The 18,111-nt window shown below is 42.3% G+C and overlaps 1 protein-coding gene and 1 long non-coding RNA gene across 3 annotated transcripts in view; one reads left to right on the forward strand and one right to left on the reverse strand.

Moving 5' to 3' along the window:
• The window catches only part of LOC106006089, a 31,067-nt gene extending 13,325 nt beyond the window's left edge, over window positions 1–17,742 (forward strand). Inside the window, exons 1-4 of one of the 2 annotated variants that reach the window (XR_001179966.2) lie at window positions 10,307–10,580; window positions 10,671–10,768; window positions 15,779–16,192; window positions 16,519–17,742. This is a non-coding gene — a long non-coding RNA (uncharacterized LOC106006089). Of the gene's footprint in view, window positions 1–10,306; window positions 10,581–10,670; window positions 10,769–15,778; window positions 16,193–16,518 lie in introns of those variants that run through there. The other variant, XR_001179965.2, reaches the window with a different exon arrangement.
• LOC101687608 (aromatase) overlaps window positions 1–17,907 on the reverse strand; it is a 103,588-nt gene extending 85,681 nt beyond the window's left edge. The window contains exon 1 of the mRNA XM_004755439.3: window positions 17,683–17,907. The gene's annotated coding sequence lies outside the window, so the exon portion shown is untranslated. The remainder of the gene's footprint in view (window positions 1–17,682) is intronic.
• Window positions 17,908–18,111: the final 204 nt, after the last annotated feature.

Consider the following 18,111-nt stretch of genomic DNA (forward strand, 5'->3'; position numbering starts at 1 on the left):
ACATTACATTCCTCTTCAGTGCCTTTTTAGTGTATCAAATGATTGAAGTTCCCTGTTAGTGAAATTATTGTGTTTTGTTTGTTTAAAAGCATATTTCCCTTAAGAAAGAACATTTCCTTAAAAGAACATTTCCCTTAAGAAAATCATCAACCCCAGAAAGAGAAAACAATTGTAGGGGACAAATTGGACACCAATAAGACTGAAGGCCAGCAAAGTGTGATCAGAGAAACGGCAGGAAGGAGAAAGAGGTGAAGAGAAGTGAGCAGAAAGCTAAGAAAGGAAATCACCTCCCTAGGAGAGATAATTCAATTGGACCAGGGGGAAACTGTCAGAAGAGAAATCAGATCCAAAGGGACCTGCCACAGTAAGGGTTAATTTGCTTGGGTTGGGAATAGAATGGGTATAGAAAAGCTGGCCTTTTAAGGCAACTGACAGAAGGCAAAGGCTAGAAAGACTGAGTTTAGAGGCTGAAAAAATTCATGTGGGCATATCCCCAAAGGCAATTTCTCATACTTGGCAAATTGCCAATCTGACTCCAAGTAGTCGAGTTGGCCATGTTGCCCCTTGTCATTTGCCTCCCAGTGTCTGATGATACTGAGATAATCTGCACTATTGTATGACAGTTCTTGCCCAACAATGGTAGACATTAAGCATAAAACTTAGAGGGCACAAAGCTTCCTTTCCAAATTAGGTCAATTTAGCCTTTTAGATCCTGGGTTGACCAGAAGAAGGGTTCACCTCATGCAGGATGGTAGGGCTACATCTCTTAAGGTCAAGGATCCTCCCCACCCCCCCAGCCATGTGTATAAAAGATCAAGCAGAGAATGAATGTCTCCTCCTCCCACCAGAGGATTCTTAGGATCAGGAACCATAGATCTGCATGCTGACCCTTCTCTGACTAACCCACTATGCCTTCCTTTTTTTGTTTTTTTTAATGCCGCCATCCAAGGTATGCTACTACTCTCTCAGGTCTGAGTCTTGTGCTCTTCATTCTTTGGTTGACTAGACCTAATTTATCTGCCAACTTCTCTTCTATCACGTATCATTGGGTTGCTTTTTCTTCCAAGGCTATGGTTACTGCTGACTAAATTCAGCTCACTGGGAATGACTAGAATCCTGGGGAGATGCTGGTTATATCTGGGCTTGAAAACAAAAGTCCAAAGGGTATTATGCCATGAAAGATTAAAAATTGTTCTTGGAGGTTGTACAAACATTTTTAAAGGAGTAATGTTTTGGGTAATGATTTCCCTGCCAAAGAAAAATTTTTGCAAGATCCCTCTGTAGTCTCTACAAAATGGTAGAGCTAAAATTCTAAAACAGCAAGCAACAAAGTGGGGGGGGAGAACTGAATTAAATATTTAAGTGTGGACTTCTTAAGTAAGTTTCCCCTTTTATCTTATCATTCAGTTGCCCCTTCTCTACCTTTTTTTTTTTTTTTTTTTGGTTCTCATCAAGTAATTTATTATCAACTCCTCTCTACCCATGTCAACTCCAGTCCTCCTCTTTCTCATTTCTGCCTACACTCTTCAAAACATGTACCCATACTCTTTCTATTGGCAGACATGAACTAAACATCAACCTGATACTCTGGCAAATTCAAGTGAACTGTTCTGATCATATTCACTCTTTGGGGTCCCATCTCCCATTCTACTGTGAAGTATCATTGCTTGCTTGAGGGCATTCACTAAGAGACCTTGCCTAGGCCCAGAGGTGTATCACTGGCTCTCCCTCCAAACACAGACTCATAGAATAATGGGACTGGGGGGTCAAACTAACCACTCTCAGAGAGCACTTGTCATTCCAGCCGAGTTCTCAACTTTCAGCCATTACTCCCTATAAATAAATAATACCTATTTTCATCTGGACAACATTGGGCAAAATGTGAAAGCAGGTAAAGTGTCATTCCTGGTGTCCTTACTGGTGAAAACACCCAGAGTCTCCTTGGCTTTTTCCTACCTTTCTCCAACTACCTACCCTCCCCCCCGCTTCAGACCACAGTCTTGGACTGAAGGTGTCCATCACCATAACTAGCACCACCTCCAATCTCTGCCTGTGGAAAGTTCCCTGTCACCTTCCTAAGTCCAGCTCAAATGCAACCTCTTCTAGCAGGCCTTCCTTGATGACCAGCCTGCATCTTTCTCTCTTGTGAAGCCCTATGGCCCTTGGAATTGGCTTTGCTATGGTACTTGGCACTTTTCTACCACTAGACAGTGAGCTCCTCGAGGGCAGGATCCATGTCTGATTCATCTCTGGGTCCCCTGTGGGGCTGAGCCCAGTGATCACTCTTGGAGGTATGCAGGAATGGCTGAGGAAGGAGTGAGGCTCTAAACATGGCACAACACACTCTTTCAGTAGGTTGGGAGGAACATGGGCCTGGGGTCTACCTCTTCATAAAGCTGGCTATTTCCTTTCCTCTTCCATTCTCACTCCCAATCCATTCCTGAAGGACCTCTCCCATTCACTATCTTCAGCTAACTGTCACTGTGAGGAGAATTCTCTGTGAAGGCTTTCGCTGTTAACAGCTTAGAATGTTACTGCTCCCAGAAGTCTTTGCACTCAACAGTAGGGGTGGGATGGGATGGGGTTGGGGGAGTGCTGAAGGAGGGGAGGGTGAAAACATTTAGTTCCCAATGACATGCCCTCTTATTAGAGGATTTAGGTATGACAGGTTGGGCAAGGAAAGAATTTGGGGGATTGGGAGAGCTACATCTTGATACCTGTCGAGTCATAGCCGTTTAGTATTCTGAGCTACTTTTCTTCTCTTTCTGCCTATGTTCCTTTTAAAAAGATCTCCTAGCACAAAGTAGCCCTTAAATAAGTTATAATGATTAATGTCAGTACTAATAAGTCAAGAACATAAACAACATAGACACATAGCCCAGTATAAGCACATAAATGCTTGGAGGTACCAGGTATAGATGTAGATAAATTTTGTTAGAATTTCTGAAGTGTCAATGAAGATTTTGAAATCTCTGCTTCCCTGGTGGTGGAAACAGTCTGAACAAAGATAAGGAGGTAAAAACCAGCAAGTTATGTATGCACAGGGAATGGCCAGTGACTGAAGAGAGGGTCCTCCTAAAAGACTGACAAATGGAGTTGGTTAGATGGGAGGAGACGAGAGGGGAGAGAGGGTCTGTGTTGAAGAGAGACCTGATGAAAAATTCAACTTTGAGTTGTTGATAGGTCAGTAAAAGGAAATGTCCCCTAGGAGCCTAAAGATCCCAGGCAGTGAGTAGATACGTAGGGCTCAGGGTCATAGGCAATGCATGAATCCTGCAAAGCAACAAATGCAAAGTAAAGAGCAGGGTTCAGCATTCATGTTCAAATGAAATAGCTGGGGATGAAGAGGGTGATAGTGGTGATAGATAGTGCTTTTAGTGTCTCAGTGCTCTGTAACAGAAAAGTCCAGAAATGTGAGGTCAGGTAGAAAAAATATAGGATGGGAGATGGAGAACTTATTAGAAACCCTAAGTGTGTTCTAAAGACAGCTTGGCTTAAATTAAATATTGACATTGTATTTAATGATTTAACAAATAACGCTTTTGCTGTTTTTCTGGGTTGGAAGACATATGCAAGTGTCCATAAAATTGAGTTGAAGGTCCCACTTGGTGCTCTCCTTGGTGCTGGATTTGCACAGTGCATTCCTTGTCTTAGGGGTTTATGGAAACCAATGCTTTCTCCTTGTTCTTCTCCCTTTCGGTGCTAGCCAGGAAGTAAATCTTGCCAAATAAAATCACCTTTACATGACTTGTGTTTCTCCTCCACACAGCGTCACTAAGGTTAATGTTTGCTGCGAAGTATTGAATAGAGACAGCAGTCCTTTCCAGGAGTAAAACTCTCCATTTTTTTCCCAAACCAAATCATGTTAATAGTTTTCAGGGGGTGGTCAGATTATGAAGACTGTTTATTTCCTTTACATTTTCCAAATGTTACTTCCATAGTTAAATTTGTATTTCTTTTAGAGAGAAAAGTAGATTGGAGATGGAGTAAACACTCTTAGAAAGTCTTGTAAGATAACCATAAGCTGTGAAATTCTCAATGACATGGCATTTCTTCTGTGTCTCCTTTAAGAGAAAATTCTTTGCAAAATATTCAGGTTTTTAGAATTTATTTGTAAAGATTTATTTATTTTAGAGAGAGTGCACACAAGTGGGGGGAGAGGCAGTGGGGAGAGTCATCAAGCCGACTTCCTCCTGAGCATGGAGCCCCAGGTGGGTTTCTATCTCACAACCTGTGAGATTGTGACCTGAGCCAATGTAAGAATTGGATGCTTAACCAACTGAGCCACCCAGGAGCCCCTAAAGTTTATTTTTAAGAAGATAAATGCAAAGAACTCTGTAACTTGAACTTTAGGATTTTAATTCAAAATAGTTTATGGGGCACCTGGGTGGCTCATTGGGTTAAGTGCCTGCCTTCTGCTCAAGTCATGATTCCAGGATCCTGGGATTGAGCCCTGCATTGGGCTGCTCAGCGGGGAGCCTGTTTCTCTCTCTCCCTCTGCTGCTCCCACTGCTTGTGCTCTCTCTCTCTGTCAAATAAATACATTTTTTTTTTTTTTAAATAGTGTACTATTTCAAGTGCCCGCTTTTCTTCCTTTCAATGTAGAACATCACCTGTGAGTACCAACTCTTCAGTGCATTACAGGAGAATTTTGGGTTTTGGAAGATTGCTGAGAAAACCGTAAGGTCATGGCCTATGTTATATGTCCAGGAAAAATTCAGCTAGCAGGGATGAATGGAGAACATAGTCATATGCTTCAGAATGTCTCAAAACCAAAGTCAGACACTATGAACTTGACACATGAAGCACTGGGTGCTGCTCACTGCCCTCCACTGTTGTCTTCACGCACCCATGCTCTGAGCCAGCTGACAATGTCCCCTGAATCCCCACATACTTTATGCTGGACTGTTGTTAGGCTTTCCTTCCATTCTTTCTCTAACCTTTACAAAGCACCTAGTATGTGCCTCTTACTGCACTTTTGCTGTGATATGATAAAAATGGACATGATAGATCCCTAAAGACACTTAAGAACCAAAAGGAGAGGCAGCTATGCCAAGGTGACAGTAAAGCAGATGACTGTTAGCCCAGAGGTCAATACAGGGTATTAGGGAGCACAGAAAGATCCTAATTTTGCTTGGTGAAAGATGGTGGGAAATAAATAAGGGAAGAGGGTCACAAAGGAGGGGACACTTACATTCATTCTTCAGGTATATTGGGGAGGGATCAATGGGAGAGGATCTGGGGGTGCAGACCCAGAGAGAAGAACCAGGAAGCTACTTCAAGAGAAGGGCTCAGGAATGATGAAGGGACTTACCTGGGACCTATTCTGCTGAATTGTTAATTGGAAGACTGAGTCCCATGGGCTGAGAACATGCGGGGGCGGGGTGGTAGATATAGTTGGTGGAATTATAATTATACTGTAATTCTATAGTAGGTGGAATTCAGCTCCCCAAGATTCCAAACCCCTGTAGAATCCTCTCTCCAGGACAGTAAGTAGGACTTGTGAAGATGTAATTTCACGCCTGTGATTATGTTACCTTATACAATAAAGAGGGTTTATGGATGTAATCAAAGTCCCTAATCAATTGACTTTAAATAAATTAAAAGGACAATTATCCTGGGCCTGAACTTAGCAAGTGATATAAAAGTGTATAGGCCTTACCAGAAGTCAGTGATTCCAAGCAGAATATAGGCTCTCCTGTTGACTTTGAGGAAAAATCTGCCATGTTGTGGGGAGAAAATCACGTGGCTAGGAAGAGCATGTGGCCTCTAGGAGTTGGAAATGAATTGAACAAGCAGTGAGCTCGGAAGAAAACCCTAAGCCTCAAGTGAGATGGCAACCTTGGCCAACACCTTGATTCCAGCCTGAGGAGACCCTGAGCAGCTATCCCGTACCTGTGCCCATGTGGGATAATAAATTTATGCTGTCTTCTTTTTTTTAAGATTTTATTTGACAGAGAGATCACAAGAAGGTAGAGAGGCAGGCAGAGAGAGAGAGGGGAGCAGGCTTCCCACTGAGCAGAGAGCCTGATGCAGTGCTCAGTTCCAGGACCCTGAGATCACAACCTGAGCTGAAGGCAGAAGCTTAACCCACTGAGCCACCCAGGCACCCCTAAATTTATGCATCTTCAGCCTCTTAAGTTGGTGGTAATATGTTATGTAGCAACAGAAAACTAGTTCAGTGGGTAAAGAAAGAATAAATGGTGAAGACAGGAGAGGAGGTAAGATCTAGAGCCCTAGTTTCCGTAGAGAAACTGGGGAACAAAAAACATTCTGGTCAGCTGGTCAGTCAGTGAGAGGCGCTGAAGTATAAAGTCAGGCAAAAAAGCCCTGCCTACTTCAAGGATACCCGTGATAGGAACAAAACCCGTGAGACTTTCCTTCTCAAGAGGAATGCTCAGGTGAGTGGTGCTGGCTTCGGCTCTATGACTTTTCTTGCCCAAGAAGAGACCAGTGAAAAGGAGATGATGTTTATATCCTGGGGAGATGTCAAAAGTGTGTTTCATTCAAAGGCAAATACATAATTTTTGTACTATGAAACTTGGCAAGTTTCTTTCCTGAAATTTAGTTGTTTCCTAGCACTTTGTTTCATGTTGTTACTTCCTACCAAAGATGCAAAAGCGTACTCTTGCATTTTATGGTGCATTTCAATTCTTTCAAAATATTGAAATAAGGTGTAGCCAGTTTATTTTTCCCTTCAAAGGAGCCAATATTTGATTTTCTTCTTTGTCACACTGGTGAATCATTTCAAAGTTTGAATCATTTTAGAAAGTCCCGAGGGACTATTTCTTTAACACTGGAAATAATCAGTGGTTATATAATATACATAAGAAGGACAAATAAGGGGCGCCTGGGTGGCTCAGTGGGTTAAGCCGCTGCCTTCGGCTCAGGTCATGATCTCAGGGTCCTGGGATCGAGTCCCGCATCGGGCTTTCTGCTTGGCAGGGAGCCTGCTTCCCTCTCTCTCTCTCTCTCTCTCTGCCAGTCTCTCTACCTACCTGTGATCTCTCTCTGTCAAATAAATAAATAAAATCTTTTAAAAAAAAAAAAGGACAAATAATTTTTACAAAGAAATCCCTTCATCTCTTTTTCTTCTGCCATCTCAAGAATCCTAAGTCTTCACTGAAAATAGTAAACTATTTTTAATGACAAAGTTATCTTCCTATGAAATTTTAAATCTCTAGTAAATTTTGCAATAGAATATCAAGTACCTATTCTATGAGAAAAATATGGCATTGTACTGTCACATCCACAGGTGGAAGGAAATTATAGACATCTAAAGACAATTAACAATACAGGATGATTAAACGTGGCACAAGGAGCCCAGATAATCAAAGGTATAATTGCAGGGGAAGGAAGAATTGCCTAGAGTCTAGGTGACCAGCCCATCTTTGAAGGAGGAGTGATCTCCCATCAGTGGTGAGGACTGAAAAGAGGGGGGGGGTGGCATAAGGCAGGGAAAAGTTGGGAAGGTTGGAAGAGTCTAGGCATATTTGTGTAGCAATAAGTAAATCAGTTAGCTTGAAGGTAGGATTCGTGTAAAAGGAAGTAGGGGAGATGTTTGGAAAATATTACTGAGTCTAGGCTTTTCCTATGTACAGTAGAAAGCCACTGAAGTCTTCTGGACCTAACAAAAGCAAATGTTTTTTGAAGATCCATGGCAAATTGTGTTTGTTTAGATTGGTGGCAGAGAGCCTATTGGGAGTTTATGGCAAAAGTGATAAGGACCCAACCATGGCAGGGGGAAAGCAGACAGAAATGACATTCAAAATATAATATATGGGAAAATGCAAAAGATGTGTTACTTCTCTAGGGAATTTTTTGATGTCACAAACCTTCTAAGATTTTGGTCAACATCCAGCTTGTTTGGTGGGGACCAGTGGTCTCAGGCAACATTCCTTTCTCTTTGCAGAGAAATATAATTGTATGTGAGCTTACAGTGACATTTTTAGAGAATCAGCTCATGACTCTGAGAACTTCAGTGGGAACTAGGGATGATTCCCACCGTCCTGCTGCTGCTACTCCTCACTAAGCAATCCCTCCTCCTCTATCCCCAAATCACTTTCCTGGTCAGAAGAAGAGGTCCTGGAAAATGATGCCACCCTTACCTCACCTTTACTTCCTTTGTCTCATGGTCAGTTTCTGACCTTTTTTATTTTTGAGAGAGGGAAATATGCACTTGCCTGAATTATACTCCAAGGAGATACAGGTCTGGGGAACTTGCAGTCTGTCTTCCCAGTGGACTTCTTTCTCTCTTGTGAGCCTCAGATCCCACTATTGGTATCTCTTCTCCATACTCCCCAGAATAACCCATATGTCACACAGAAAACCTCTGTGGCTCTTGTGGTGTGAGAAGGGAAACTTTCAGACCCCAAAGTCTAAAGGCTGGTGCAGTGGAGAAAATAGAACCTGTACTCGGGATACCTAGGTTCCAGTCTACATTTTCCCAACAAGGGATACATTTTCCTTGTTAGGAAAATGTAGACTGAGAAAATCACATCGCCCTTTAGTTTGTCTCCCTATGGACCATGTAGGCATCACAAAGCTTATCACAAAGGCATGCTGGATTGTCATGACAATGGTAAGATAACTAATACACAGAACACTCTTGTTGATGTGGTGCATGGCACCTATTTGTGCTAGCTAAACAGCTGACCCCTGTTCTTTCTCCTGCTTTTTATCCTCTTTCCCAGATTGAACACACTGGCATTACTTTGTTGTAGAAAGAGAAGGTAAGTGCTTTCAAAGGGAAAAGATAGCAGAGATGGCAAGGAGGAGTAGTTAACCTTCCTTATGAAGAATTTCATCCTTGGCAAATGGCCTCAGCTTCTCCCACTCTTTTTTTTTTTTTTTTTTAATATAAGATTTCATCCTTTTTCCACTTCAAATGCTACTCTGGACACCCTCTCATGTCTTCATTTCCCTTTTGAGTTCTGGAGCCCCAAACTTGATTGTATTCTCTAAGACTACATTTATTAGGCAAGAAAACTATTACACGGAGTAATCTTGGCATTTTGTAGGATTCATAAAACTTAAAGTAGTACCTTATACACTGTTTTGTGAAAGTGATTTGCTATTGGTTTTCATCAGAAGAGAGAGAGAATCCTTCTATAGTTGTTTTCTAGAAAGTGAAAGCCCCAGAATCAGGCTGGGAAATGCTCTCTAACAATATGTTGCATTCTGAGGGACATGAGAGACCTTAATAAAGATTTCAGACTTGGATCCCAAATTTCTAGTCCGAATTTCTGCTATTTCACTGAATTGTGAGCTCATTAAGGTCAGGGATGATGTTTAAGCCATTTTTGTATTTCCAAGCACATAGGGACATTCAATACATCTTTTTGAATGAACATCTATATCAAGTATCAACCCAAATAAGGCAGAGACTCCTGGGACTTGGCACCACCAGACCAGGGGTTAAGGGATTCCTAAATACAACTGTTTCTATCAGTGGGCCTCTGCAAGTAAGTCCTAGGGCAGCACCAACTAAAAGTAAAAGAGATGGATTCCGGGCGCCTGGGTGGCTCAGTGGGTTAAGCCGCTGCCTTCGGCTCAGGTCATGATCTCAGGGTCCTGGGATCGAGTCCCGCATCGGGCTCTCTGCTCGGCAGGGAGCCTGCTTCCCTCCCTCTCTCTCTCTGCCTGCCTCTCCATCTACTTGTGATTTCTCTCTGTCAAATAAATAAATAAATAAATAAATCTTTAAAAAAAAAAAAAGAGAGATGGATTCCAAGTATGTGGCTAGACTTCCAGGTCCAACCAAATGGAGGAGAGACATTGTACTCTCTCACACTGATCGACAACTAAACACTGAACAAAATACATAAAAACACACAAAGCAATTAATTAAGGACTCTGAAAAGTAAGTAAAAGCAAATGGACTGGGGAAAGAAAGAAAAACTCAATATATGTCCAATATGGTGACAGTGAGTTTCTTAGAATTTTTCTCCTGACTTTGACCTGAGGGTGAGCTGACTCATGAAACTACATAGCAGTCATAGACAGCAACAACTATAAAAAGTAGTCTATCTTTCTGGACAAATGACCTGGAAAGGGGGTCCTTCCAAGCCAGAGTATGTGGGGAAATTTCTTGTTCTCATATATTTTCTCAACTCAGTCTCAAAGCCAGATGCAGCTTCCAAACTACACTGCCACTGCCATAGCAGCAGCCTGGGCACCTAAAATCCCTGAGAGAAAAACCTGTACCTCTGGACAGAAGGATGTAGAAAAAGGACCTCTGCTATGTGAAGAGTATAAGAGGAATCCTCATTTTTTTCTCTTTTCTCTTGCCATTTTATCCAGAGGGCAGGCCTAGTAGAATGAAACTCTATGATGTCATTATTGGCTCTAACTGAGAAAAAGCCCCATCTTGCTGGTCAGGAGACCAGCAAAAGGTGATTCTAGGAGCTGAAGAATGTGAGGGAAATCCTGGAGAGGAAAGAAGGGGAGAAAGGGATTCCATGTATGAACAAGCATAAGTCCTAGACTTTACCTCCAAATTCTGCATGTGTGGAATACACCCAAAAGCACAGCATAGTCTTTGGAACCTGAACTGAGAGTGGAACCTCTGCACGCAGAAGGTGAGAGAACTACAGTCTGCACTTAACTGGTTTGCTTAAATGCTAAAATGAAACAAAACAAAAAAATCAACATGCTCTGATTTTTCACAGGAGTTACATAACACTCCATATAAAATACCTAAGATATAATCCAAAATTACCTGATGTGCTAAGAACCAGGAAAATCTGACCAATTCTCAAAGGAAAAGGTAAGACAATGTTGAAATTATAAGAAAAAAGATTTTAAACCAATTGTTGGAATCATTCTTCATGATGTTAAAGTAAACACTCTTGAAATGTATAGAAAGACATTGTCAATAGATTTGAAATAGAAACTTTTTTGAAATGGAAATTGTAAAACTAAGAAATACAACATCTAAAATTTTAAAAATTCACTAGATGGGCTCGATAACAGAATGCAAATGACAAAGGGAAGAGTCAGTAGACTGGAAGACAGATCAATAAAAATGATCCAATCTGCAGAACATAGAGAAAAATGTTTGAAAAATAGTAAATAGAGCCAAAGGGACCTGTGGAACAATATCAAATTGTCTGACATCTGTGTCATTGTAGTTCTTAAGGGAGTGGAGAAAGAATGGGAGATTAGAAAATAGTTGAAAAAAATTAATGGCTGAAGATTTCCCAAATTTGGCCGGAGATATAAGCTTATAGATTTAAGTAGCTCAGCAAACCCCAAACAGAATAAACTTAAAGAAAACTGAACATCCCACCATTCCCTATCATTTTACCCACCAGTGCCCTTCTTAGACCCTGAAGACATTTGAGTTTTTGACCCCAGAGTCAGGGAAGGAGCACGTGAATAGGACTCAGACTCCTAAGGACAGGCTCAAGTGTGAGACCCAGGGAAAACCAGTTCCCCTGCGGGGGCCTCAGGTCCTCATCTAGAAAATCTTAGGGTTGAACTACATGATTTTCTAATTTCTTTCCAGCTCTTAAATATTAGCCATTATTAGCTATTCTGTGAACTTTTTCTGTTCAAAATGATAACATTATCAAAACTTAATGCTCTGAAACAAGAAACCACTTTCCTGCCAAGTGTTTCCACCCTTTGTAATGGTGCAACTGACTGAAATGGAGATACTCACAGAACACAACCAAAAATGAAGTTTTGTAGCAACCAGAATGGAGGTTGGTTTTCCCCAGCAGCTTCCTATAGAGCTCTTTGAACACCATGGAAAAGCCTGGAATTCATTGCAAAGGAAAGGAAGCTCATCAGAAAACTTTACACTCTCCGAAAATGTATTTCCAATCTCATCAAGTTTCTCAGAGGCTAAGGAATGGAATGGAATGCCCCCATGGCCTCAGATACCTAGTTTGATGTCAAGTCTTGTCAGAATAGGTTAAATCTAACTACCACTTGTATAGTATCTTAAAGCAAACAGAGCAGTTCTTTTTCATGCATAATTTCATTTCATCCTCCCAACCACCAACCTCTGCGGTAGGTTGTAACAGTCTCCCCTGTTTCCTCAGAGGAAACAGTCTGAGAGAGGTTGAGAGTTTTACCCAGGCCATCTAGTATTAAACTTATGAAAGTGCCAAATCTCTGGCTTCCAGTTCTGTCCTTTTTTCCCACCACCAGGAACCAGAGGCCCTAAGCAATACCCAGAGCCAAGCTGTGACGTGAAGCTACTAGGCAAGAGGCCAGTTACCCCACATTTTAAGGACAAGCTGTGGTATATTTGATCCACTAGATCATTCCTCCCAAGAGAAACATGGTGTTAAAGGTTGGCTCCAGTACTCTCTGTCCCTCTCCCAGTCCCTCCTGCCACTAGCCAGGCTACTTGACATGGAGAGTCTCTCTGATATTAGATACAAGCTCTTTTGAAAATGTCTTTCCTCCCCTACTTCTAACTGCTTGAGAATGTGCTCGACTTTGGGTCAAGTATGTTTAGGAAGTGGTGGTTGCTTGTTCAGGTTTTGCCACTGAGGGGCCTTGAAGGGCTTTGCTGCTTGGCCCCCCACACAGGCTTCCTCCCTGCTCTCCTCTCCCCCAAGGAATTGCTGTTCCCTCCCATTCTTGTACATTCATTCAGCCTCCACTCTGCATTGATGTTCCTGGAGGTCATCCTTCCCTCCTTGCATGAGCCAATTTCATCTCATTTATTCACACATTGTCCCTTCATTTTCAGGAAAAATACAAAGTAGTCTCTTTGAGTATGATAATTCTGAGTCATTGCATACCATCATTTCAGAACAAAAAGATTTCAAAAGGTGGGCGGGTTCATTTCATCTAGCAAGAGAGTAGGCTTCTCTTCTTTGTTTTACCCTTAATGACTCATTCAACCTGAATCAAAGCTGAGTAGTATTGGCCTTTGAACAGGAGGCTGGGGCCTGAAGGGGGAGGAGCAGGGTGTAGGTACCAACCAAGCTGGGGCCATGTCCACATGGCATGGAGTGGGCAGAAGGGACTGAGAAAATAGAATGGTAGCAGGTGCCATATGAAGCCCTTGTTCAACTCTGGACCTCTTGTTTTCCCATCTATAAAAACCTCAAAAGAATCACACAAGAGTGGGTCAACACTGGGGTGTATGACTTCACTATAACTATTTTTCTGAATCACTGTGTTTTTCTACTTGGCATTGGAACCTTGATTCAGAAAAGGAGGTTCAACCCTCACCTGTCTTAGATACCTGAGGAGGTGGAGAAAGGAGGCTTTGCTGGCTGAGTTAGCTTGGATCCTACCTCTACTACTTCCTGGCTCTGTGACCTTGGGATAAAATTTTCAGCTCTCTGTGTCTCATTTATAGTTTTCTCATTTATAAAAAGAGAATAGTACTTATTTTGATAAGGTGATTGTGAGGACAAAATGTAATATCTGCCATAGTTATCTCAGGGACTTTCTTGACTCACATGCAGGATATATAGGACAGAGGACAGTTAGGCTGAGTGGGCTTAGACAGTCGTTTAATATCCCTCAGTGTATTCTTTGGTAAAACTGAAATAATAATGTGTGCTTTGCAAGAGGTTTCTGAGTGTTAAAGTTGATAGAGTAAAGAGTCCAGCACAGCATTAGGACTTTAAGTGGTGCTGCTCGTCAGTTAGAGGTTATCAGTATTTACCTTACCCGGGGCCAATGCTGGGTCAAAGCAGGAGACAGCAGTGGGTTTTGAGCTAGAGAAGGTGCGACCAAGATGCCATCAGCATACAGGCTAGGGCCAGTACCTAGAGGTATTGTACAGGATGCTCAGACAGGGGATGGCGTCCTGCAAGAGTTTACACCCCAGAACCAGAGAGGCTGCCCCACGCACATACTCATATAGCTGTATTTTCCACAGTGTTGGGTTCAGGGAGTCTCCCTGATGAGGCCTGACAGGCCTCACAATATAAGCTGCCAGACAGGCCTCTGCAGAGGCCTAGAAATAGGATAGCAACACTCCAGGGCAATAGCTCTCAGCATGAGGATCCAGGTCACTGCAGAAGATTCACAAACATAAAAACATTCCCTTTGGGGAAGGAAGACTTTTGGGTTTTTCCTTCCTGATGGAAACTGGGATCTATGGGGTTTTGGTCATGCTGGGCTATCTAGTGGTTCATAGACCTCTTGAGGTTCCCGCAAAGGACTCTGAACCATTCTGGGAAGGGAATGGGATTCATTTCCCCAGTCCCTTCCTTCACCAAGTTTTAGTTGCATACCATGGAGAACCAGGTCTCAGCATCTCTCCCCCAAAAAACCATGACCAAACCATCTGCTAAACAAATCATAAACTGTTCCGTCTCAATAATCTTACTTGCATCATTGTGCAGCCTGGAATGTCCTCTCCAGTCACTCAAATCCTACCCATATAAAAGGCCCAGCACCCATCCTAACTTTTCTGGGAAGCCTTCCAAGATCTTTCTAGCCCACAGAAATTATCCCTTCCTCAGAATACATGGTCATGCCACCATTTTCTTTCTGGATAGCTCTTATTCTATGGTTTTGTTAGCATCTGTCTTTGGTATTTTTATTTTTTTTCTTCATGAATATTGGTTTCTTCCATCTTTCTCATTTCTTCCTTCCAGCTCATCACCAAAACCTGTTGTTTGTGTCTCTCAAAATTATCTTAAATCCATTAGCTTCTCTTTACCTATCAGGGTCAATCAATCTCTGGTTCAAGCCACCATAACTATAGCAGCCTCCTGAGAAGTCTCCTCCATCAGGACCAACCCTTCTAATTCATTCTTCACCCTGATCCCAGAGGACTGTTTCTAAAATACAAATCTTCCTTGGGATGCCTTGGTGGCTCAGTCAGTTAAGCATCTGCCTTCGGCTCAGGTCATGATCCCAGGGTCCTGGGATTGAGTTCCATTGTCAGACTCCCCACTCAGTGAGAAGCCCACTTCTCCCACTGCCTGCCACTCCCCCTGCTTGTACACACTCTCTCTCTGACAAATAAAATCTTAAAAAAAAAAAAAAAAAAACAAATCTGCCCCAAGCCCTTTATCCCACTAGCCTCAAGATAAAATATATACTTTCCAACAGTCTTAAAAGGCCTTCATTTACAGGTCTCTACCCACCTCTGCAGTCATATTTCTTAATATTTCTCTCCCCCAACCCCTTGCACCATTATCACTGAGGCCTGCCACCTTCTGGTCATGATAAACCCTTCTTTGCTCCTCACACACACACACGCTGTTAGACATTCCATCTGGAATTCTCTTCCTTCCACCCCCACCATGACTCTCCCACAGCACTTGCTGCACCTACATGTATTTAGCTCAAGTCTCTAGTTCCATGTTCTCTCTTCTGCTGAGCCTTCACTTGATCTTAGCCAAAAGGCCAAGAAGCGATTCTTCCACTGAGCCTTGATGCCTACCAGCCCCCAACACACACCCCAGTCTTGGTGACCTACCCAGACAGACCTACCCTGTCCCCTCCCCATCACCATACTTTTAATTCCACTTTATAGTTGCCTGTTTGACTGGTCTTTGTCCCCCAGTAGACTATAAGCAATTTCAGAGCAGAAACTGTATCTGCACAGTTTACTGTTGCATACCCAATGCTGGGTGCAGTGTCTACCTTTCATAGATGCTAAAGAAATAATTTTTTAAAAAATGAATATCCAAATCTTCAAGGGCAATAAACATTTTATATGCTTCTCTGTATCTCCCTTCAGCGCCTGATTCAGGGACCTGTGTTTTCTAGGTACAGAGGGAAAGAGGTATTGCCCTCATTATTTAAATAGAATGTTCCTCTATTTCTTGTTATTTCCCTTTTCCAGACTGAAAGCCTTTTGAACTACATGCTGACAGGAGCGCAGCTGACAACACAGTGACCTAGATCTGCTGCCAGGGGTGCCAGATGAGCAAGAAAACCCACAAAATTCAAGGCCTCAGAATCTGAATGGGCCACTCATCAAGGAGGAGCTGGAAAAAGCCTTGAGGGAGTCCAGAAATTGAAGCTCTCATCCTGGCTCTTTCATTCAGTAGCTCTATGACCACAGGCAAATCACTTAGCCACTGAAGTTCAGTTTCATCAATGGTAAAATGTAAGAAAAATGACTGACAGTTTATCTTCACTTAGAGCTTGGAGTTATCATTCATTAATAAATATATCACCACATTCCCACCAGAGGTGAGGAAGAATTGGGCTGTTTACAACCTAAAGATCGGGATACCATATCATTACAAACAAGGTAAGCGTTTTTGTAACCATAATCTTATATATTATATGAGGCTTTAAACTAGGTAGTAAGTTTTCATATTTTTAATTATTAAAGTAACTGCAGCTATATAAGTATATCAATAACCATTATCCCCCTCTTGCCTATCAATTTATTAGAAATGGCAATATGTCTAGTTAAAAACTATATTCTCCAGCCTCCCTTATAGCTAAGATAATCATGTGACTAGGTTCTAACAGGTAAGATTTGAGCAGAAGCATGATGTATAGCATCCATGTAAAGCCTCTCTAAATGGGAAGAATGCACTCTTTACCTTCTTTGTCCTCTCCTTTCTGAAGGCTGAATGTGAAAAAGATGTCTGAACTTGGCATCCATAGTGGACCATGAGGTGATGTGCTAAGAATAGTGGAGCAGCAAGATAGAAGGAGTTGGGTCCCTGACTCCTGGAACCACCATCCCAACCCTGGGTTATTTTCTGTTGGACCTCTTTGTCATAAGAGAGAAATGATTTCTATCTTTTTTAGACTACTGTTATTTTAGTTTTCTTGTCACATGTAAACTTAGCCCTAACTGATAAAATAATCATCTATTCAAGACCCTAGTGCTAAATGCTGCACCTGCTGTAAAGATATAAAGGTTTTTAGATACCCAAAGAATTGACCAGGAAGGCTCTGTCTGGTGTGAAGGAAATGCTAAGAAAGGTTTGGCCTGGTAGGGCTATGTGGATATGAAGAGGATTTTATAAGATGAAGCCAGGGAATATTATGGAAGGAGCTTAAATGCCAGGCTAATGACATTGGACTTGACCCAGTGATGGACAAACAGAGCAAGTAAGCTTGCCTCCAATTTGTGAATGAAGAAAACCAGGCCTTATCAGATTATAGGACTTGTTCAAGGATACCCAGCTGGTAAGCTGCAGAGCCAGAGCCAGTCTCAATTCTGACACTTGCACCAGTGCCATCCCATAGTTCTGATGTCTTTGACGGAATCTGGGGAAAAAGAGTAGGAATGGAGATTTTGCACTTTGGCATAGCCAGGGAACTAGACTGTGCCCCTCTTCATACCCCCACACCGTTAAGAGGAAGCTTTGGAGGGTTGCTAGAAGTTTAGGATCCAGACCTACCTTGAAGTCAGAGGACCTTCTCGGCTTCTGGCTTAAGCACCCCCATGAGGCTACAGTGGCCAAGGTGCTGCTTTGCTATGTGGTAAGTTCTCATGTGGCAGGCACAGTGCTGGGCACTCTGTACACATTATGTAATTTAGTGCCTTCAGTAGTTTGACAAGAAAGTTATAATACCACTCCTATCTTACAACAAAGATGTAGAAACTGAGGCTCTAAGAAATGAAACCACCAACCAAAGTTGATGGCAGAGTTGAACTTCAAAGCCACATTTGTTCAACTCCAAAGCTGAGTTCTTAGCCCCACATTCTAATGTCTTCCCAATCCCTGTCACCAAAGCATGGAATAGTATCCTATTACTACTCAGACACCAAGGACTTACCGGGTTTAGTAGGCTGACGAGTATCAGATTCCCTCTGTGCGCATTCCACCTATAGTTGGGAGTCAACCTCCAATCCAATAATCCTATCAACCATGCCTTACACGTGACCCTCACATGGGTGAGGGATCTCCTGGAGAGGTAGACCCACAGATGCTCAGATCTTTGTGGCCTCAAGCCTCCCAGGGTTCTTTGTCTTGGCTGGTCATGTGGCTAGGATGTCAGAGTCCTCCCATTCTAGGTTCTAGAATTCACAAATTCCAATGAGCTGTTTCATGGAATCAGGGACACTGCATTCTTTGTGTCCTTCCTGTGGCTGCCATGGTTAGAATGCATTTGTTATGATTTGCACTGGCATTCAGTCAATAAACAACTGGTCATTGGAATTGAATCTCCTATCATTGCCAACATTTGGAAAATTGCATTTTATTT

This window comes from Mustela putorius, unplaced genomic scaffold, assembly GCF_011764305.1.
Source record: "Mustela putorius furo isolate JIRA1106 unplaced genomic scaffold, ASM1176430v1.1 tig00003898_pilon_pilon_pilon, whole genome shotgun sequence".
In the NCBI taxonomy this organism is placed as follows: Eukaryota; Metazoa; Chordata; class Mammalia; order Carnivora; family Mustelidae; genus Mustela; species Mustela putorius.